At 54.4% G+C, this 19,950-nt stretch overlaps 1 protein-coding gene across 1 annotated transcript in view; it reads right to left on the reverse strand.

The window, feature by feature from the left end:
* The window catches only part of LINGO1 (leucine rich repeat and Ig domain containing 1), a 169,656-nt gene that overhangs the window by 141,177 nt on the left and 8,529 nt on the right, over positions 1–19,950 (reverse strand). Inside the window, exon 2 of the mRNA XM_055793509.1 lies at positions 13,262–13,434. The gene's annotated coding sequence lies outside the window, so the exon portion shown is untranslated. The remainder of the gene's footprint in view (positions 1–13,261; positions 13,435–19,950) is intronic.

Below are 19,950 nucleotides of genomic sequence, written 5' to 3' on the forward strand. Positions count from 1 at the left end.
AGCTAGGCACCCAGCACAGAAAGCCTCCCAACCTTCACAGCCTGAAGCTACTTATCCAAAGCTACACCAGGACTCAGAGAGAACGCCCCAGCTCCTCACTCCAGGGGCTCCAAGACTTCGCTGGACTGTACACACAGGCTGTCCTCTGTCCTCCGTGCCCCAGAGGTTCCCGTCTCCGGCTGTCTGTCCCACCCTGCCCCAGGGAAGGCTGAGATAGCCCTCAGCCAGCCGGTGCAAGCGCAGGGCTCACGTGTTGCCAGCATCAACCCCTGCCCACTGCCTGCTGGTTTCAGCTCCCCCAGGAGATGCAGAAGGTGATGATGCTGGTCCTGCCTTCCAAGGCTGCCCCACAGAAAGGGGCTGGTGAGACACCTCCTGCCATTAACGGGCAGGATCCCGGGCAGCCCCTGGAAGCATCCAAAGTGGGACGAGCATGGGGCTCGTTCCCATCTCCCCCTCTGCCCCCCACTACCATCCCTCTTCCTGCAAGGCTCTGGGGCCCCCAGACGTAGGGAGCTGCTCAGAGGTTGCACCACCCCAGAGGAACAGGCACTCACCCAGACACCATTCCAGGACAACTCAAGCTTCTCTTCCCATTCCCCCCACTCAACCATGAGCGAGACCAGCCTGCAAGCGGCCGCAAGGCAAGCCGTGACCGTGCTCCACGCTCACCTGTGCTCTGCCCCTCCGGAGAGCGGCTTGGAGCTGCTCAGCCTTTGCAACAAACTCCCCTCCGCGGCAAGATATCAGCCTTTGGGTGCTGCTCGCCCCTTCCACGCGCTGGCTGCTCTGCCTGCCTTTGGGATTTTTTTCCTTCTTCCCCCCCTCCCCCCCATGAAGCGTTTTGAATGTGCAGATGCCCCAGCTTCTTAAAATTCAGCCTGGGGGCGTGGGAAGTGTTTTGGAACATGCCCAAGCTGTCTGCTCTGTGCGTGCACGCCGCTAAAAACGATCCACCTACAGCCCCCATCTCCTGCACCGCTTGTCAGCGCCGCCGTGCCTTTCCAAAGATAAGCAAGCTTACACATGCAGCCGGGGATCAAAGCACCCGGAGCAATCCCGTCAGGGCAGGGGGAGAAACTTCTCTGCTCAGAGTCACCAGACAAACTTTTTATGTAGCGGCGGTGAATGAGCAGGGAGCCAAACAGACAGCCCTAGGCACAATGCCCTTGAGCCAGTGCTGCCTCCATCCCCTCCACATTACAGCGAGGAAATAGCATCACTGCTGTGCAGGGAGAAAACAGATGCAGAAAAAAAAAATTTACTTGCTATCAAAGGATGCAGCAGCAGAACTGGGAGATGAACACAGGCCCCCTCAGTGCGATGAGGGTATCACAGTGATGGGCAGAGCTACAAACGTGTTCAGGACACCCAGCTCAGCCTGACAGCCGAGCGTCCACGTGGCAGCGTGGTCCAAGGGAGCGTAAAGTGTCTCCTCCCAAGCAATTCCCAAGTGCTTTACCAACAAATAAACGAGCTACAGAGATTTAATGACTTAACCTGTAAAACACTGCCGGCAAAGCCCAGCTTGTCAAAGACACTAGCAAGCAACTCTTGGTGGGGCAACCAACCAAGGTAACAGAGCAACACCAGCTTACACCAGTTTGTTATCTGGCACCAACAGCCACCATGTTAAAAAAAAAAGAGCATATAAACCACTGAGGCTGAGATCTGGTCAGGAGAGTCAGGCTGAGCCCTCCTGCCATATGCAGGGTGTACAGTGAAGGCTCCAGGTCCCTGAGGGGTGAGGACAGCAGGACCATCTCCAGCCCAGCAGCCTGGCTCTGGATTCACAACACAAGCTGTTCAAAATCAAGTGACAAGGCTGCTTTTCCCTTTGCTTTTAAATCCCTCTGGCAATCTGGCCTTCAAGTGCTCATCAATCCATTCAGGGCAGTCTCCCCCATCCCCAGCATCACTTCTCTGCAAATTTGAGTGAAATTGATATTTTCCCATCAGAAACATGAAATTTCAAACACCCAGAACATTGAATTTGAAAGCTGACTTTTGTTGGGAAGGTGCTTGTCTCTTTGTTCACAAAAGGGCTCATTTTTCCTGGAAAAGGGCCCAGAATTTGAGTGAAAGATCAATAACATACAGAAAACGGGTCCTTTTATTTAATTTTGCCACAATATCAAAAAGAAAAGAAAGAATCCAATGCTGAGACTGAATGACTTCAAAATATTTTGCATTTGTTACCACATTGTGACACTGGAGCATATATTCAAAGGAGCTCAACAGAAAGGACACAGCCTTTGGGCCACCCCTTAGTGTATCCCCCATCACCTGCTGGTAGCCCACTGGGGACAACATCCTCATCCCAACCCCAGCCCTTTTTGGGGGAATTACTGGAAATTTAATCACTACCTCCTCTGCCCTGCCTTGGATAGAGGCCAAGGAGCTCCCTCACTGAACCGCTCGAGGATGACCCTCTGCCCACTCTAATTACGGGGAAGGGGGTATCAAACTTCTATTTCAATTACAGCCTGGGTGGGGGAAAGAACGAAAATTTAAAAAACCACCGTGAAGACACAGCATTCAAGATGCTGTGCAACAGTCATGACATGCTGCGTCCTCCCCAATCCATATGGGGGAAAACTAACACTTTGGCAAATTTATGAAGATGTGTGAAAGTGATTATATTCCTGAAAATATCTCAAGTGGAATGGCCTACCTGGCATATTTTGTTAGTCATGAAACACGCTCCCTCCACCGACTGTAGTTTGTGGCTTCCCATCTGCTTAAATACTTTAAATACTGAAACTTTCTTTTTTTTTTTTTTAAGCCGAAATAGCACGCCAGCAGCCGCGGCATACTGCTGACTCAGGGGCGCGGGACGGGGACACGCTCACCACGTGAAAGGGATGCAGGAGGTACCACGCCAGGAAGGCAAGAGATGCACCACCTGGGTGGGAAGTCCTGCCTCCGGCCGAGAAATGCAAGAGGTCAGCTTGTGTTAATTGTCCAGCGAGGGAGTGCCAAGTGCGAAGCAAAAGAAGAATATTTTGGGTCAAGTGTGGGCATGAAAGTGAAAAGGTTAAAGGAAAGAAATGGCTCTGGTTGGCCATTTTGATTTCATTTTGCCAGACATAAAAAGCAAAAGTTGTAAAGCTTACGAGTCCCCGCTGCCAAGCCCAGCTTTCGGTCAGACAGGGGGTTTAGGGGCACTTGGTCCAGGGCAGCCGCCACCCTGACCCCCGTGATTCCTGCTTTCACGGGCAGCAATGCCCCTCTCATCCCAGGGGAGTCGGGAGAAGGCTCCAAGGCACCAGGGCTCGCTAAACCCCAAGACACGGCTGGCATCCCCCCAGAGGGACCCGGCTGCCTTCCCCTGCCCTCTCCTGCTCTTTAGTTAATAGCTTCTATTTTAAACCCCTGGCTGGAGCCACTCTGACCGCAGCGGCAGGAGGTGGGGTGGGCACGCGTGGGGATGCAGCCAGAGCTCAGCGCTGGTGGCAGGGGTGGGGGAAGGGGGGGGGGGCGGGGGGGCAAGCCGCAGAGATAGCACCTCCCTGCACACACCAGGCTTCGGCACCGGGTGCAAGGGGAACCCAGCCAGGGCTCCCTGGCCAAGGGGAAGCCATGGGCAGCAGAGAAACATCCCCCCAAAACAGCTCGGGCACAATCCCATTCCCACCAGGCTTCCCTGGAGGTGCCCTTAGATGTGCTTGAGCACCCCACACCCTGGGAAAACTCTGGGCATCAACACCAACCAAGCATTTCACCACAAAGGGATAGTTTTGAGTCACTTAAGCAGCTATCTACCGGTTGCACAAGGCGATGGCAATTGCATCCCGCACAGCAACAGTGCATAGTACTCACAGCGTAACTACAGTGCAATTACTCTTAGCCTGATTATGGAGAATGATCAAACTAGATGGGAGCATCTCGGCCGAATCGCCTCCTCCCCGGGGCGTGTGGGCTGTGCTGTAGAAACCCCAGCTATAGATACAGGTAAAGTAAGAGCAGAGACCAGCAGAATATGATGAACATTTTCCCAAATGGCAGCGCAAAGCTGAATGTTAGGTGATTTACAACGGATTCCCTCCAAGTGAAAATCTCTCTTACCACGGTGGAGGGTTTTTTACAGCTCATTTGGCTTTTCATTTGCTGAATGGCTTTGTGCTGTTTTCCCTTGCAGGACGGGGCCTCATCACTTGTGTTTTCTTACAGATTTTTTTTTTTTCTCCTAAGAGAAAACCATCTCTCCTCCTGTTCTCCGTGAGCCTAATTCTGCATCCCCAGCTGGTGTGCAAGAGTATTGGAGTTACTCCTACCTTCCAGGGGGATAAATCATGTCGGAGGCAGGGGCTTTTGTTCAAGGTCCAATATGTGGAAGAGGAGTTTCTCCTTCCAAATGGAGATAGTCCCCAGGAGAAATAATCCCACTGGAAATAATCCACTGCAAAGAAGGTTTATTGCATCTTTTTAAAGGCTTTTTCTTACTGACAATTGATGAGTTCATAGCTACCAATATCCATTAGAGGGTTTATTTTATTTCTTGTTAGAAAATAAAATAAAAAGGCAGAGCCTGAGAAGAGTAAAACCAGCCACAGAGACTGAAGACTGACAGCAGCTGACTGGCAGACAGTGAGTGAAAATGCTCTGACAAGATGAAATGTTTTTTCTTTCATTGAAATCACTCCCTTTCCGAATGACTAATACGCAGCTATCGCACCATGGATATTTCCAGAGTGATGAGATGTTTTTAAAATATCTCACTGTGCCTCAAAATATCTCACTCTGGCTCAATAGATCATCCAAAACACCACCCACGGAAATCATAAATAAATAGATACTACACTGCCATAAAAGAGCAGACTGGCCAGGGCCAGGGCAGCATCCTTCATTGGCAAGCAAACGAGGCCACTGAACTCCTCACCCCAGTGTGCGACTCCTGCAGCAAGGCTCTTGCGAGATGGAGACACCAAACCCTTGCAAGCAGAGCTGGACAACTTCTCCTCCCTCAGCACCTTTGCAAATCTGTCTTGTACAGATTAGCTCCTTGATATCACAGAGCTCTCCTTGAATGAGCAAACTGGATGCAAGAGGTACAGTGGACTCCGTGGTACCAGCAACCACCTGCACTCACCACAGCACAGAGGCCCCCAAGAAGGTGGCTGACAGGCTGTGACCCACAGGGCACCCCTGGAACCCCCCTGGCACCCCGCTGCCCTACAGAACAGCTCCGAACGCCAAGCAGCAGGACCCAGAAATGCTCCATCCCACTCCCTGCCCCTAAGCACCCAGTGATGCTGCCGCGTCCCCTTTGCACATCGCTCCCCTGGCAGCCAGCAAAGAGGGTTGGGAAAGGACACCCACACCCTGGGAACAGCCGGTGCTTGGGTGGCACGCCGGCGGGGGTGCCAGCCCGGCAGCCCCCACATCACCTCGCCCTGGCCCCACCGGCAGTGGGTCCCAGTCCCGCACACAGCACCCCACTTCAGAGCCAGGAAACTCCTGCCCTCGTGACAAAGGCTCCAAGGAACTGCAAGCGAGTGGTTGCAAAGCCACTCCCAGGCAGATGATGGGGGTTTTTATATATATATATATTTTTTTTTACACATTTCAATGCACTCACTCCACACTCAGAAAGGAAAAAAGCAGCAAAATGGCAACAAGGCAGCACTGAGCAGAGCGGGGCACCCGTGGGCTGACCGGCCTTGCATATGCTCCAGCGCCACTGCGGGGAGAGGGCTTGGGACAGCCCCCCGGGCAGCCCTCCTCCCTGCCGGGAAGGGACCCCAGGCCCAGCTGGGCTTGGATCTGGGTGCAAGGACAACTCCACTTAGTAACACAAGCAAAACTCCGGCAGAGCCTGAGCGCAGATGGACTTCAAAAGCTCCCCAAATCCCGATGCCCCCCAGCTGTGACACCCCCAACCGCAGGCAGCTGCAGCCCGGCCTGGCACCACTGGCTCTGCAGGAGCTGCACCTGCCTCTGCTCTTCCCCAGGAACCAGGCAACACTTTTTGTTTTGCTGATTGAGGGAAAACAGAGCAAATCGTTTTGAGGAACTGAAAATGGGCTGCTTTACTTTTCTCAGCAAGATAAAAAAAATTGTTCAGATCACCCAGGCTGTATTGTTCCCAAGTTGTTTCCTCTTTAGAGGCATCTCCTAAAGTGCATTTTGAAATCTGGGGAGATGAAGTGGCTTTTCAGAACACCCAAGTCAAAATATATTCCTCGGAAACCACAGACAGCCTGACACATATAGTCTTTTTTTTAAAAAGGGCTGAAACTACTTGTCCAGCACAGCAGGAATTGGTGGTTTCCCTGGGTTTGGGAAAGGAAAACACCTTGCCCGTAGAAATTCAATCCTGCTGTTGATGGACATGGGGAGCCTAGCATGAGGATGCTGCAGCAATCGGCCATCGACAGCCAGCACCCCTGGCATTGCTCTGCCTGTCCAGCCAGCCCTAGTCCTTCCTGGCGACCCCCGCCTGGCTTTTCCCTCTGCTTTCCTTTCCTCCACTGGGAACGGGCAGCCCTGGGGGGCTGCAGGGAGATGGCAGAGATGCTGCAAAGGCAGGAGAGAGAAAGCCAAGGCCCCGCATTTCCAATGAAGATAGCTCCAACATCTGTCCTCAGCCAGAAATGTATTCACCCGCACAGACACACTCATCAGATGAGGCTCTAAAATATTTACTGCCCAAATATCAATCCTCATAAAGCGAGGCAGCCATTTGGGCTCGGGGAGGGGGAAGGAGACGGGGCAGGTTGTCAATAATGTCATAACCACGGGCAATTTTATGTATCTCTGGAAATGGCCAAGCAACACGCAGTTTGACAGATGTGCAAACGGGTAATGCAGGCTTCCCAGTTATGAGCATGAGGATGTCAAGAGGAATAGATGAGCAGTAATTCAAAGTATATTGGGCTTAGAGAAGTACACGGGCATCGTAATGAATACGGGATGGGCACCGCGGTGGAGGGGGGGCTGGAGGGGTGGCGGTGGCACGCTGGTCTGGGAATGCAGCCCCTGCCAATGCTGCGGAGCCACTGCAGGGACAAGGGACCTGGGCGGGTACCTGGCGGGCAGAGCCATGCTGCCATGGGGTGTTACTGCACCAAGGGACGTGTCAGCCTGCTTGTCGCTTCCTGGGGCTGGACCGACCTCCAGGCTGACTTCTTCCTCCTCTGCAACTGCCTCTCCACACACGCCTCTCCCACCATTGTGCCACTTTTCCTTTCCCATGCTGAGAAACTCAAGGCTTTGGCCAAGTACCTGCATTTTTCACCAAGAACAGTCAAAAAAAAAAATCTCACCATGAAACCAAATTAAGTTTCAAGTTTAGGCTCAGCAGAACTACTACTTTTTTTTTTTTTTTGCTTCCATTTCCAAACTAAAACCCAACCCCCAGCACCGCAGCAAGGGCCGCCGCCACCCCCAGCCCCGCCTGCGAGGCGCAGGCACTGCTCACACCTATGACTAGTGCCTCACCCAGCATTTCCCCATCCCACCTCAGCTCTTTTAAAAAAGCATCATCGCACAGACGCACGCTACACCTCCAGCCACACGCTGCCTGCCGCCTCCGGCACACACTCCCACCCCGGACCTGTGGATCCCAGCAGCACGGAGGACCACGGAGGCTGGCCAGCTTCCAGCACAAAGCTAAGGTGCTGGAAATAAAGAAAACTCAAATTAAATACAAACGAATGATGCCGGGACGTGCTTCTCGGGTGTTTGCTTTGCCGGAGGAGTGCTGCCGCACGCTGCGAGGGGGAGCAGCAGCCGGTCCCAACTGACTCCACTTGGCCAGCCTGGAATGGCACGCACTGACATCTCGGTTCTGCTCTTTCTTCCCCAAGATTCGCCTCCTTCGGCATTTCTGGCAGTGAAATTCCCACTCCCCCAGCTCCCGCGGTGCTCTTCAGAAGGACACAGCCACCGGCTGCAGCGGTGGAGCCCAGCACAGCCTTCCTCCCTCTCCAGTTCCACCTGCAGCTCCTGCAGAGAAGTTCATTGTTTTTCCACATCCCGGTGCTTTCAGAGTAGGGGGGAAATTACTCACGAAGGCAACCAGGCACCCTGCACACCAGCAAACCCCACAAAGGTGATTTTTCCTGTGGAAAAATCCATGAATCACTGTAAAAGTCAGTCTGGCTTGAACCAAGACACACTGCTCACCATCGTTTATTAGAATGAATTAATCAGCAATCTTTTTCCTGGCTGATTTCATGAAATATGACTTATCCCAACCATTCACTAAAAAGTTATTACAACATCCAGCTGCAAACTTCCCCTGCACGTGCTATGTGAGCTTTCCCCATGGCTCATGGAGTGCCACAGCGGTTTGCTCGGTCAAATGCCCGATGCCTGAGTAAGCTTGAACCTTAAGGAAATGTTTACTACAGGTCTCAGACCTCGTATTTTCACTCCCAGTAGACACTTCTGGGACTGCCCGTTCCTGCCGACGTGCTGCCCAGTGAACAATCCCGCTGGAGCCAGGGAGCCCTAGGGTGCCGCAGCCTTGGGCCAGGGGTGACACCACGAGGAGGAAGGGGCACGGGTGGCGAGGAGCCTGACACGCAGCACATCTCCTCCACCTTCTTTAAAACCCATGTGCAGCCACCACCCAGCCACGCCACACGCGGGCAGATGCCAGGAAGGGCAGGCAGGGGCAAAGGGGCAGGCAGGGGCTCCAACGAGGCAACCAGGTGGGAACAAACCCGTGATGAGGGCTTCTTTCCAACAACTGCCCATGCTATAATTCCACTTATTTTCTCCTGCCAGCACCCTCCTGTGCACAAGATCTCTGCCGTGACACGGTGTAAGAACAGCAGACTTCAATGCCCACAGTTGCGATAGCAGAAAAGAGATAATTGCACTTCTAAGAGCAGCAGTAACTTCTCTCAGGGAAACTTTTCCTGCTAATGAGGCTGTTCTGGTCTGAAATTCAGTGAGGGTGAAGAGGGCTGGTCCTGCTGGCAGCTCATGGTGGGTGCAGGCAGAGGGCAGGCAGGTGTGGGGAAAGCAGCCCAGGGAACCATCGCCACGGTCCCAACCTCATCTCTTTGCAGTTTGCTGGAGTTTAATTTCCCAGTGCTAGCACTGCACCAGTGAGCCGACTTGCATTTATTTCTCCTTAAAAAATAAATTCCACTGTATCAGCTATTGTCTCCACTGCCTCCTCTTGCCTTTGGCTACGAGCTGGTTTCAAGGCATCTCCCAGTAGAGCTGCACCTGCCATCCAACCCTAGGCCTCTGCAGAGGATTTTCTGCATCAGTGCCCACATGCTCACAGGTCCCAGGGAGCCCGGGGCTGGCACCGCCAGGGGTGACGGGACAAGCCTCTCTGCTGATGACTGCCAGCTGCTGAGCAGGTCGCCCGGGCTGTAGTGACTGGAGGCAGAGGTAGCGATTTGCGTGCTCACCTGGAAAGGCAGACATCCTCCTATCCCTTGCAGAGCTGCTGAGAAACCAGCTCCTGGCTTTTCTCCTAAAAGTTTACCACCACCACACTTGAGCTGCAAGGGGAAGATGCAAAATCCCTTCTCCCTTGGTCCAGGCACTGCAGCGGTAAAGCCAGAGGTGAGCCAGCTCTGCAGGAGAACCAGCTTCCAGGGAAATGCTTGGAGGGTCACAGCAGCCAGCTGGGACTCCATCTCCCCTTTTGTAGGGACCCAGGACCACAGCTGCAGCATGCCCCAGGGCAGAGGCACCGCTCCCCAGCACCAGCCCTGCTCCTCATCGGCATGCCGGGCACACGCATCCCAGCGGCACGGGGCTGCTCTCCCGGAATTCAATGCGTGTGCCCAAGCAGTGGCAGCAGGAAGGCTTGGAAAAGCAGAGCAAGAGAAGAGAACAGGAGGGAGGCGCAAGGCGCAGCATGGCAGCTCAGGCTGCAAAGCCCCAGCTGGCAGCATTGCTCCTGTTACCTGCACGACCTTGGGAGCCCCGGACAAGCTGCAGAGATGAGAGGGAAAGCGTCCAGCGGCATCTCTGCGTGCTGCTGGGGACATGGAAAGTCAGGCAGGTGACAGAAGGGTGGGTGCCATTTAGGCTGTGCCACCCCGGCAATGGAGCTCGCCGGGTGGGCCAGGTTGCTTTTACATGTGTCTCAGCCCCTTCCCCAAAAACACAGCTCCCAACCCCAAGCCGCCTTTGCACAGCACGTCAGCGGGTCTTTGGTTTTGCTCCCACAGGAGCACTTGCATGGGAAGAGGTGCACCCCCGCGTCGCTCCCCTCGGACCCAGCTCTTGCAGGGGGCAGCGGCAGGAGGAGGGGGCAGGCTCTGCCGGCGCTGCCCGGAGGGAAGGGCAGCAGCCTCCCTCTGCCATGCAGGAGGCAGTGCCAGCACGCAGGCAGGCTCCCCAGATCACAGCATGCGTATCTTGAGAGCTCACAATAAATATTTAAAGGTGGAGGGGAAAAAAACCCCGCTCCTCTCTGCGAGTTCTCTGTCTTTGCTCTGGGATTTGAGGCAGAGACAGACAGAAATATGACAAAGGAGACGCAGGTTTCAGCAAATCATGGGCACATCAGAAGCGATGGCTTTCAGATGCCGGCTTTGCTGCAAGATAAATTCCCTCCTGGCCGCATGCCTGACAACCCTGACAGCCCTTGGGGACTGCAGGTCTGCTTTCCCTGCACATACGCAGGGCTGCAGCAAGCCCACCTCCTTACATCCATGCACCCCAGAGAATGCCCAGCCCGCGACGGGAGCCAGGCATTACCTAGATCCCTTTCCAAGCCAGTTAAAGCTGGTCCTGACCCATGGGGGTACGCGTGTTCCTCCTTGCCCTGTCTTGCGTGCATGCACGACGTGATGGGCTCTACATCGGGGTGTCAGACAAATGCTCCCAAATCCCTGGCCCCACAGCAGAGCTCTGCCAGAGGGGCAAACCACGGCTCGGCTTTCTGGATGCCTCACATGAGCAATGGCGGGGGGGGGGGGGGGGGGGGGGGGAAGGATGGGAGGTGACAGCCCTACCCAGCTCCCACAGCCCCGTGCTGGGCCACCACTTGGAGGCAGTGGCCGGAGCAGCCACAGAGGACGGGCTGCTCTGTATGGCAAGGCTGTCCTCAGGATGCTTTTATTTCCAGAGAGAGCTCATTAGCTCCGGTTGTGTAGCAGTTCGGGGTTTTTTTTCCCCTGTTATCAAGAGCTGGAAAACTCCACTGAATAGTATCTCCAAGCACGAGTAGAACAAAGACAGGGCACAGGGGGAGAGCAGCAACAAAACCGGAGATAATCAAAGCTGCTGCTGCAGCCTGGTATCACTTACGATCTCCATCTCATCTGGATTTCCCAGCTGGAATGGTCGCCACTTGCCCAGCCCCCAGCAGCCCCCTGTGCACCTGCAGGACCCATCCAGAGCTGGCTCTGCTCAAAGAGGGTTCAGAGCTGCTGTGCTGTGCAGGAGGGTTTGAGATGGCTGGGAACCAGATTCAAGGCTCCCTGGAAGCAGCCCACTGGATCGGATGGGATGCCAGGAGCCAAAGGGGCTTGTGCATGTACTAGGCAAGGATCTGTCCCTGGCACGGCTACAGGAGGGGTTTAATCCAGGCACATCCTACCCAAGGCAGGCGCTCAGGGATGCTCGGGCAGCGCTGCCCTGCCGGGATCACTCTGCAGCAGCCACCTCTTTATCAAGCCCTGATGTTCCTCACCCACTGCTGCACAGTTCAGCACATGCTGCAGGGGATGCAGCCGAGAAAACACAACGACAGGGGATAAGCCAACTCCCCAGATATGATCACAAGCCCCATTATCTCCTTAACCATCCCAGATCTATTCCTCCTTATCTAAATCCTCCTTCTGTTCTTTCCCATCTCTTAATGTGGTTGCTCTTGGAGCATCGAAGCCTCCCCAGAAGTGAGGGAGGCTGCAGGAGAGCCTGATGCCCCGGGCTGCCACTCACCACAGCTAATGGGATAGACTCCAATTGACTGGCTCCGGCGATTTAAAGTTAATAAAATGTTAAAAGCAGCCCTATAAATCATCCATGCAGGAAGTGACCTGGACAGGAGGCCTAACGAGTTAGCAGAGGGTTTTATTTAAAAGCCATTTGTCTGAGAAGTGCAACACAAAGAGTCAAATAACTCTTAGGGAAACAGCAGTGCTGGAGCTACCAGGAAGATTAGAGTGGGCTGGATATTTATGGCCGCGGACGGCAGCCCTAGCAGCGCTAACTGCCCCCGATTCCCTAGCCGGACAGCTGGAGCATCCCAGCTGATCCCAGCTCCAGAGGTATGAGAAGGGAACTCCCAAAGGGAATCAGGACAAGTCAGACCCCAGCTACAACTTGTGTTTTTAGCTCACTGGGGCTACTGTGACCCTCTCACAGACCTCCCAAAACAGGAGTCTTGAGCCCATGCCCACAGGGTGACAGGCTGGCGACATCCACATCTTCCTCCAAGCCCCAGCTGCCCAGCACAGGGTAATACACATGTGGACAAGTTGTGATTATCCTGTGTTACCAGACACAGCCACCACCTCTGTTTGCAAGGAGGAGCTCGAAAACGAAAGGCCCTAAAGTCTAAAAACCCAAAACAATCCCAGAAATTGAGGTTTTGGGTTCTAAACCTAAATTTCCACTCCGCAGCCATGAAGACTGATTTTGCACCCCTCAGGAGGGCGGTCAGCCCCACAGCAGCCTCAGCCCCAGCTCACAAACCCAGTTCTACTTCCTTAACCTTAAAAAAAAAACCCTACTGTGACGTGCAAAGAGCAGACGAGTGTGTTTCACTGGGCCAGGGGCTCAGTCCCCCTCCAGACACACAGCCACCCCCAGCCACCCTGCATCCTCCTGCCACAGGAAGCCTCCGAAATACCCCAAAGGCCTTTTACAGTGGGAGCAAAGGCAGCGCACGCTTGGGAAGCCTCCAGAGCATTGTTAAAAGGCAAATTATAGACAATTATCCTCCAAAGTACATCAGGGAAGCAGAGGCAGCCACCAGGCGCTGGTCCCACCCAAGCCTGGCTCCTTGCAGCAGCCCAGGCTACCTTCTAAAACTACGAGCAAATTCACAGGTGGGATACAGTCTGCCAACAACCGGCTACATCAGGAGCGATGCCACCTTCAAAATCACCTTTTAATTGCAAGACAAGGGCAGTTCTCACCCCTGACCCAGCACCTGGCCCTCCCAGCAAGCAGAGGGGGAGAGGAGCAGCCTGCCAGCAGCTGTGCATGCTGCCCAGGGGACAGAGCCCACCTGGGCAAGGCAGGAGGTGCAAGGACCCGAGACATAACCTAGCTTTCAGCTGCATTAGCAGCCTCCTTGCTGTTCACAGACAAAGGATGCGGTCCTTACCTTGGGAGGGACGCGAGAGGCTGGGTGCGGGTGCAGCTGGTTCTCCCCACCTGTGACAGGCACCTTCCTGGGGGAGCAGGGAAGCCTAGCAGCGCCGGGGGGCTGTGGCCGGGGGGCTGCTCCAGTGGCTCTGCGGGTGCTGAGGGCGGCTCATGGCTCCCGGGTGCAGGGGGCTGTAGGTGAGAAGGCACAGGAGATGTCAGGCAGGGAACGCATGGCCTCGAGCGCCCACCGAGCAAACCCACCCCACAGCAAGCTTGACTTGAAAATTAGGAAGGTGAAGAACTTTAAATATTGACTTTTTTCTATATTGCTTTTATTTCCCCCCTCCCCATCATCAAGGAAACAAGAGAAGCCACATGGGACCTGCTTAGCTCCAGACCCTTAAGCAGATGTGAACACCTGAAAAGGTCCAGCACCCCCTGAGGGGCTCCTGGCAGGCACAGGGTGGTATTTGGGAGCAGTTCCTACGGGGTGTTACTGTGCTTCCAGCATCCCTGGTCCACAGGAAGCACAAGCTTGCCTGGGCAAGCAGCCCACCTGCCCGCACTGATGCATGCAGCCAAGAACATGCAAGGGAAGGACCCCCCAGCAAAATGGGCCGAGTTGGGGGTCTCATGAGGCCAGGGGAGCTCTCCCTCCTGCTACCTCAGAAATACTAAGAGAAAGCAGGTCCATGACTTGCTGATCTGCAAGTATTCCTGCCAACTTCAATGCTGAAAGAGAAGCAAGTATTCCTGCCAACTTCAATGCTGAAAGAGAAGTGAGACCCTTTTCTGATGGAGGAGGTGGCACCCTTCACCCCTCCTCTAACCAGCCTCACCTCCCTGTGCAGTGCTATCCTCTCCAGCACGGGTTTGATTTAATGCATTTATTTAGCAGTGAGGTCCCCAAGGCAGAGCTCACATCCTCTTTTGCGTCTCAAACAGTTTTGAGCAGTCCGTGTGTAACAAATTAATAATAAAGTGATGGCGCCTTGAAAAATAGACTCTCCCATCCTCAGAAAAGGGGCCGCGTCTCCCAATTACTCCAAAGGGCACCGCTTTAGACCTTGCTGAGCAAATGGTATTTAGCCACAGCCACCTTTTAATGGGAATGATGTGATCCTGCAAGGGCTGCGGTCAAGTGTATCGCATCTTAAGATACCCTCATGCTGCACAGGGAGAGGGCAGGGAGGAGGAGGAGGGATGGAAGCAGGTGCTGTTAGCGGAGGTGGTTTTTAGCAGCCATCCCCAACCTGAGGTCTGGCAACCTACCCCAAGCTGCCAGTTACACTCAGCATCTCTCAGTCATGAAAAGTATCCATGAGGTTAGCAGCAGAGGCTGGCAAATATTTGCCAAGGATTCCTCCAAATCTCCAAGCCCACCATGCACTTGCTGCAAATTTGTTTGCTGATCGTGGTCCTTATGCTAATTTGCAAAATGGAGAGCAAAAAGTAAGACAGCTGTACTGCTGAAGAGGGAAGGGGAGTGAGGAGGATACTACTTCACCTGGAAGACAACTTCACCGACCCTAACAAGGGCTCAGTAATTAACACCTGCAGCACTGGAGCACAGGGGGGTCTAGTGCCCAGCTCCTGATGCTGCCTGTGGCTGAGGGAAGCGATCTCTCAGTGAAGGCAGCAACAGGGAATGGAAGGATGCTGCTGGGGGTGGCGATAGCTGCGTGTCAGGAGCACCTCTGAGGTATAGGGGCAGCAATTTCCCCAGCCCAAGCTCTCTGCACGGGTATGTTGCAAAGGGGTGGTGGGAAAGCACCCCCTCCCCTTCCCTGCTCCCCCTGCCTCTGTCCCCAAAGAGGTTTCCACCAGTCTCTCCCCTGGCTTCTCCTCTGATCTTGGCACCTTGCCAAGCTCCAGCCCAGGCCAAGCAAGCTGCTAATTAGCTGCACTAATTAATCACAGTTTCCATTGTTTATTCTTTTGTTCTCACACAAACAGGAACGCTACCTGCATGGTGAGCTGCCATGGGGCTGCAGAGCAAAGGTGGTGGAGCTGGGACCGGGGGCACTGACCACCCCTGGCTGCTGCCACCACCGCGGGGGCACGGAGCCGCTGGAGCACACGTGCCACCATCCCAAGTCCCACCTATGGCCACCAGCACCACAGCCTGCCTCTCTCCAGCCATGGGGCTGGCTGTCCCTCCATCAGATCCCCCCAGGGAGCCACCCCACATCTGCTCCCAGGAGCAGGCACCACAGCCACAGCCGGCACACGGCCCCGGTGCACCGCCAGCCACCCGCCTCCCCATACACCGGAATCCTGCCTTTGTGCCGCTGGATCCACTGCCCCAGCATTAGGCACCTGCCCATCCCGAGCTAACCTCCAGAAAGCTCCCTGGGGAGGGGGGAAGTAGGGGGGGGGCCTTCCCTGGGGTATCCCCGGTATGCCAGAGGCATGGGAGGGCAGGAGGACACCCCGGCTGTGACTCCTTGCCAGCGCTAGCAGGCTGTGCTGGGAATGAACACAACAGACCATTTACCTCTCCTCTCCACTCCCTCTGTCAGGGCTTTTTTTAACCAGGTATTTGGGGGGGAAGAAAAAAAAAAAAGATGACACCAATGGAGAAAAAAGAACTGTTAGTCCAAGGGAGCTTGTGTTGTTAAATACAGAGAAATCCAAGTCTGGAGTCCAACAGAGGCCAAGGTTTCTGGGCTTTGACACAGCTCACAAGCTGGAGCACAATGAGAAAATACGTGCACAGAAATAGCCAGGCAGGATAAAGGATTTACTGCCTCTTTCACAGAAAACAAAAGAATAAGCTTAAACACTCCATTTAGGAGCGCGGGGGAAAAAAAAAACCCACACAACAAACCCAATCTGCACGTAGAATATTTGAGCAGCAGGATTACTGGGAGGTGAAGAGAAACCAAATCCTGCCTGTCCGGGGTGCAGGAGGTGACGAGGACGCTGCGGTGGGGCAGCAGCATCCCCAGGGAGCTTCTCACTGGGCCTGCACTAATCCCCAGCAGCATCTTGCAGCGAGCGCACACACAACAGGCCAGGTCCCACCTCAGAGCCACCCTGTCCCTCCCCACCTGCCCTGCCCTGGGGCAGGTCGGCACAAGCACAACCCAGCTGTGGGTCAGAGCATCCCGGCACAGCCCACTGTCATACTAACATCTGTGCCCTCTCCTGTCTGGATCACTTCTCGTGGGCTGATCCTGGCAGCGAGATCACCCTTTCTGCTGAAGTCCCTCTCCGGGGTCCATCGCGCCGGTGCCACACACCCCAGCTAACGGGGCTGGGGTTGCCTGGCTTTCAGACAGGCTCTTCCATGATGGGAAGGCTCCAGGCTGGTGGCTGCTCTCCATTTTGTGAGGAAATCATCCCAGACTGCCTCCGTGGGGCCACGGCTGGGGAGGCCTGATGGAAGGAGAGCTGGGGCTGGCAGGGGTTTGGGGGAAATTTTCCCTCCCACCACCTCTCCATGTTTGTCCTTGTTGAAGAGGGAAGTTTGGAGTTCCCTGAAAGTTTCCTCCAACTTCTATGAAAGAGAAACTCTTCAGAGAACAGACGGGAACCCAGTTTCCCTGATAAAAGTGCTGCAGTGGGATTTTTTGTGGATTTCTTTTCTTTCTTTCTTTCTTTCAAGTAGCACCAGCCAGAACAGAGCATTGCAACCAGTCAGGCAGAAGGTCTTACCCTTTCCATGGCAGGACACCAAGTCTCCCAGCTGGAGACCAGGACAGAACCCATCCCTGGTCCTGCTGAGAAGCAAGTTAAAAGCCAAAGCCATCATTACTGGGATGAAACACCACAAGATTCACAAACCCGCTTACTCCTCCAGCCTGGAAGCGCTCGTGCCAGAGCAGCTCAGACTGTATTTCTGAAACCCCCAGGCGGCTGGGAGATGCTGGTGGGTCATTTAGTCCATTCCCCCTTTGGAAATGGGGTTTCACTGTGCCTAAAGCACACCCAACGGCTACGGTCAAGCCTAGCCTCCAACATCTCCAGCAAATCCAGTCCTACAACCCTCCTTGGCAGCTTACACACTGCTTAATTGCCCTGATATGCACTGGGGGGGGTTTGGTAAAAAGCAGCTGATTTCTCAGCAGCAACAAATAGTTGGGAAAGCTTTCTCTCTGGCAAACTCTCTCTATTGTTCATCCCTTTCATACAAAATGTTCCTAATGAAGAGGGAAAGAAAGATCTTGGCTTCTTTCAAAACAATCTGAAATATTATATTAAAAACATGCACCGACGGTTGACATATTTAGTGCATTGCTTTATAAAGCAAATTGCCCGAGCTCATTCAGCGCTTGACACCATTACAGCAGCACATAACTACATGGCTGGGAGGATACACTGTAAGAAGTCCCACTCTGGGGGGGCTACGGAGCACCCTGGAGCAGCCAGAGCACCCTGACTCCGGCTTCAGTGGTAGCTGAAAGCCACCAGGATCACCCAGACCCCAAAGAGAGGGGTGTTCAAGCACCACCCAACATGCTAACATGAGGATTACAGCAGGTTTCAGACCTGTGAATCCCCCTTGCTCCTCATCTAGACATCTGCAAAGGTCCGAGGCTGGGAGGATGCAGTACATGCCGTGCCAGGCTCTCCCCGCAATGGGCACCCACGCTGTGGGAGCAAACCTCAGTGTTTCCCTCGCCACACCAAGCCTAATCCCTTGGAAATGGGAAGAACCTCTCAGTTCAGTAGGTTTTGACCTGGGGATGTCTGGGTTTCTGCCCATTTCTAAGGGGAAAGGAGACAACCTGCCCTCAGTGGGAGCACATGAGAAAACAGGCACTAGAAGCACCAAAACCTGACAATTTCTGTCCAAACTTCAAGAGAAAATGCACTCAGCGATGCAACCTCCCAAGCTCAGAGCCGCCAGACCTAAGCCCTTGCTGCTGCCAGCCAGGTTCAGCCCCCACATCAGGCAGCTGCCCCTGGAGGCTGGCAGGGTTTCCCTCCCTGCCTGGCACACGCAGGGTCCCTACAGAGCATCCATCCTCTCCCCAGGCATCTTGGAAGTGCTCCAGGATCTGCTGCAACAGGATTTTCCCAGATTTTAAAGTGATGCTCAGAAAACAGACATAGAAACAGCTCTGATCACAAGGCTGGTTTGTGTCCGAGAGCAGCCCAGGGGCCAGGCTAAGACCGGCAACAGTGCCTTAACAGCCCCTCGCTGGAGGCTGCTGTGAGGTATGGCTTCCCACGGACTCTGGTCCATGCCAGCTCCATGTCTAGTTTACAGGAGCAGGGGCAGGAGAAATGAGCAGGTTTTCTGGCACATTGGATCTCCTCCAGGGACCAAAAGTTTTGATGCTGACAAAGCCACTGCACCCTGTGCTGCTGTAAGGGTGCTCAGCCAAGACATTAGGGTGCTCCCAGAGATGATGCTGGCCTCAGCAGGGACATCCCAAGGGTGACCAGCATCCTTCCTCCAGCACAGGAAGCACAGAAGGAACCTCCAAAGGCTGTCATGAAAACGTCGGCACTGAGAACTTGGATTTTCATTATTGTGTTCCCTTCTGAACAACCTGCTATACCATTAATTACCCAGTCATGGGAAGCCAACATTTCAGGTGGGCACCATTTGTGATGGAGGGGCAGACACTCCTCCAGGTGGCCCAGTCTGCACCTGCCAGAGCCCCTGGCTCTCAGACACACAGCTGATTTCATTCTTCTTAGGATCAAACTGAGCTTCAGGCAGGAAATATGCTGCACCCACCACCTACCAACCCCCAATGCTTGTGAGGGTGGTGGTCCTGAGGGAATCACATCTTCCCCTCCAAGCAGGAGAGGGGGGTCTCAGCACAGGGCAGGGTGTGCAGAGCACATTTAGGCACATTTGCCTGTGACCTAACCCCATCTGCAGGGGGGGTCACTAACACTGGGTCCTGATTCCCCAGGACAGGTTGGTGCAGAGCCAAAAAGCACAGCACAGACAACTGCTGCCCCATGCCAGGACGCAGCTAAAGCCCCCCAAACAGGGCACAGACCTTCAGAAGCCCTGGTGTGCCCTGAGCTCTCTGACCTTCTTTGACTCAGGACTGCAAGCCCTCCAAGAAGGTCCAGCAGCGCCTCATCACTCCCACCCTCTCCAGACCCCCTTGGGTGCACCAGCACCAGCAAGTGGCTACGCTCCCTGAAGCGAGATCCACTGTGCAAGAGGCATCACAACAGATCAGAGGGACCCAGGGCTCCTCCTCATTTACATTCCCCTCCAGCTGCAGCCTTCAACATGGCTGAGGAAGGCAAGGCAAGACAAGGCCTACAGAGAATGCCTAAAGATTATTTCTCTCAGATTCCAATTTATTTTCCATCATTAATGCTTTTGAAAGCCCAACACGTCCTGCAAACAGAAAGAGCATGTTAAACATGCAGGCAGCGGAGCTGCAAAACCAAGATGGGCACGTGCCTGGCACAGGTACCCGGCCAGCTGGGGGGACACGCGGCACCAGCAGGCACCCTGCTAGCAGCACGGCCGAGGGAAGGGCTCTGGGGCCAGCCAGCACCACCCTTGCCCAAGAGAAGCTGCAAGAGAAGCTAGTTATCCCCCACAGAGAGGTCCCTCACACATCTACTCAAGCCTCTACCCACAGCCCTGGAAACGTGAAAGCGTCATCCTGGAAAGCAGAGGTACCGCCAGCCTAGGTGCTGAGCATCACACAGCGACGGAAAGAACGCAGGACTGGGGGAGAACGACTTGCATGAAGGATGAGAGGAGCTGGAGTCTTC

Source organism: Falco peregrinus, chromosome 1 (genome assembly GCF_023634155.1).
Source record: "Falco peregrinus isolate bFalPer1 chromosome 1, bFalPer1.pri, whole genome shotgun sequence".
Lineage (NCBI taxonomy): Eukaryota > Metazoa > Chordata > Aves > Falconiformes > Falconidae > Falco > Falco peregrinus.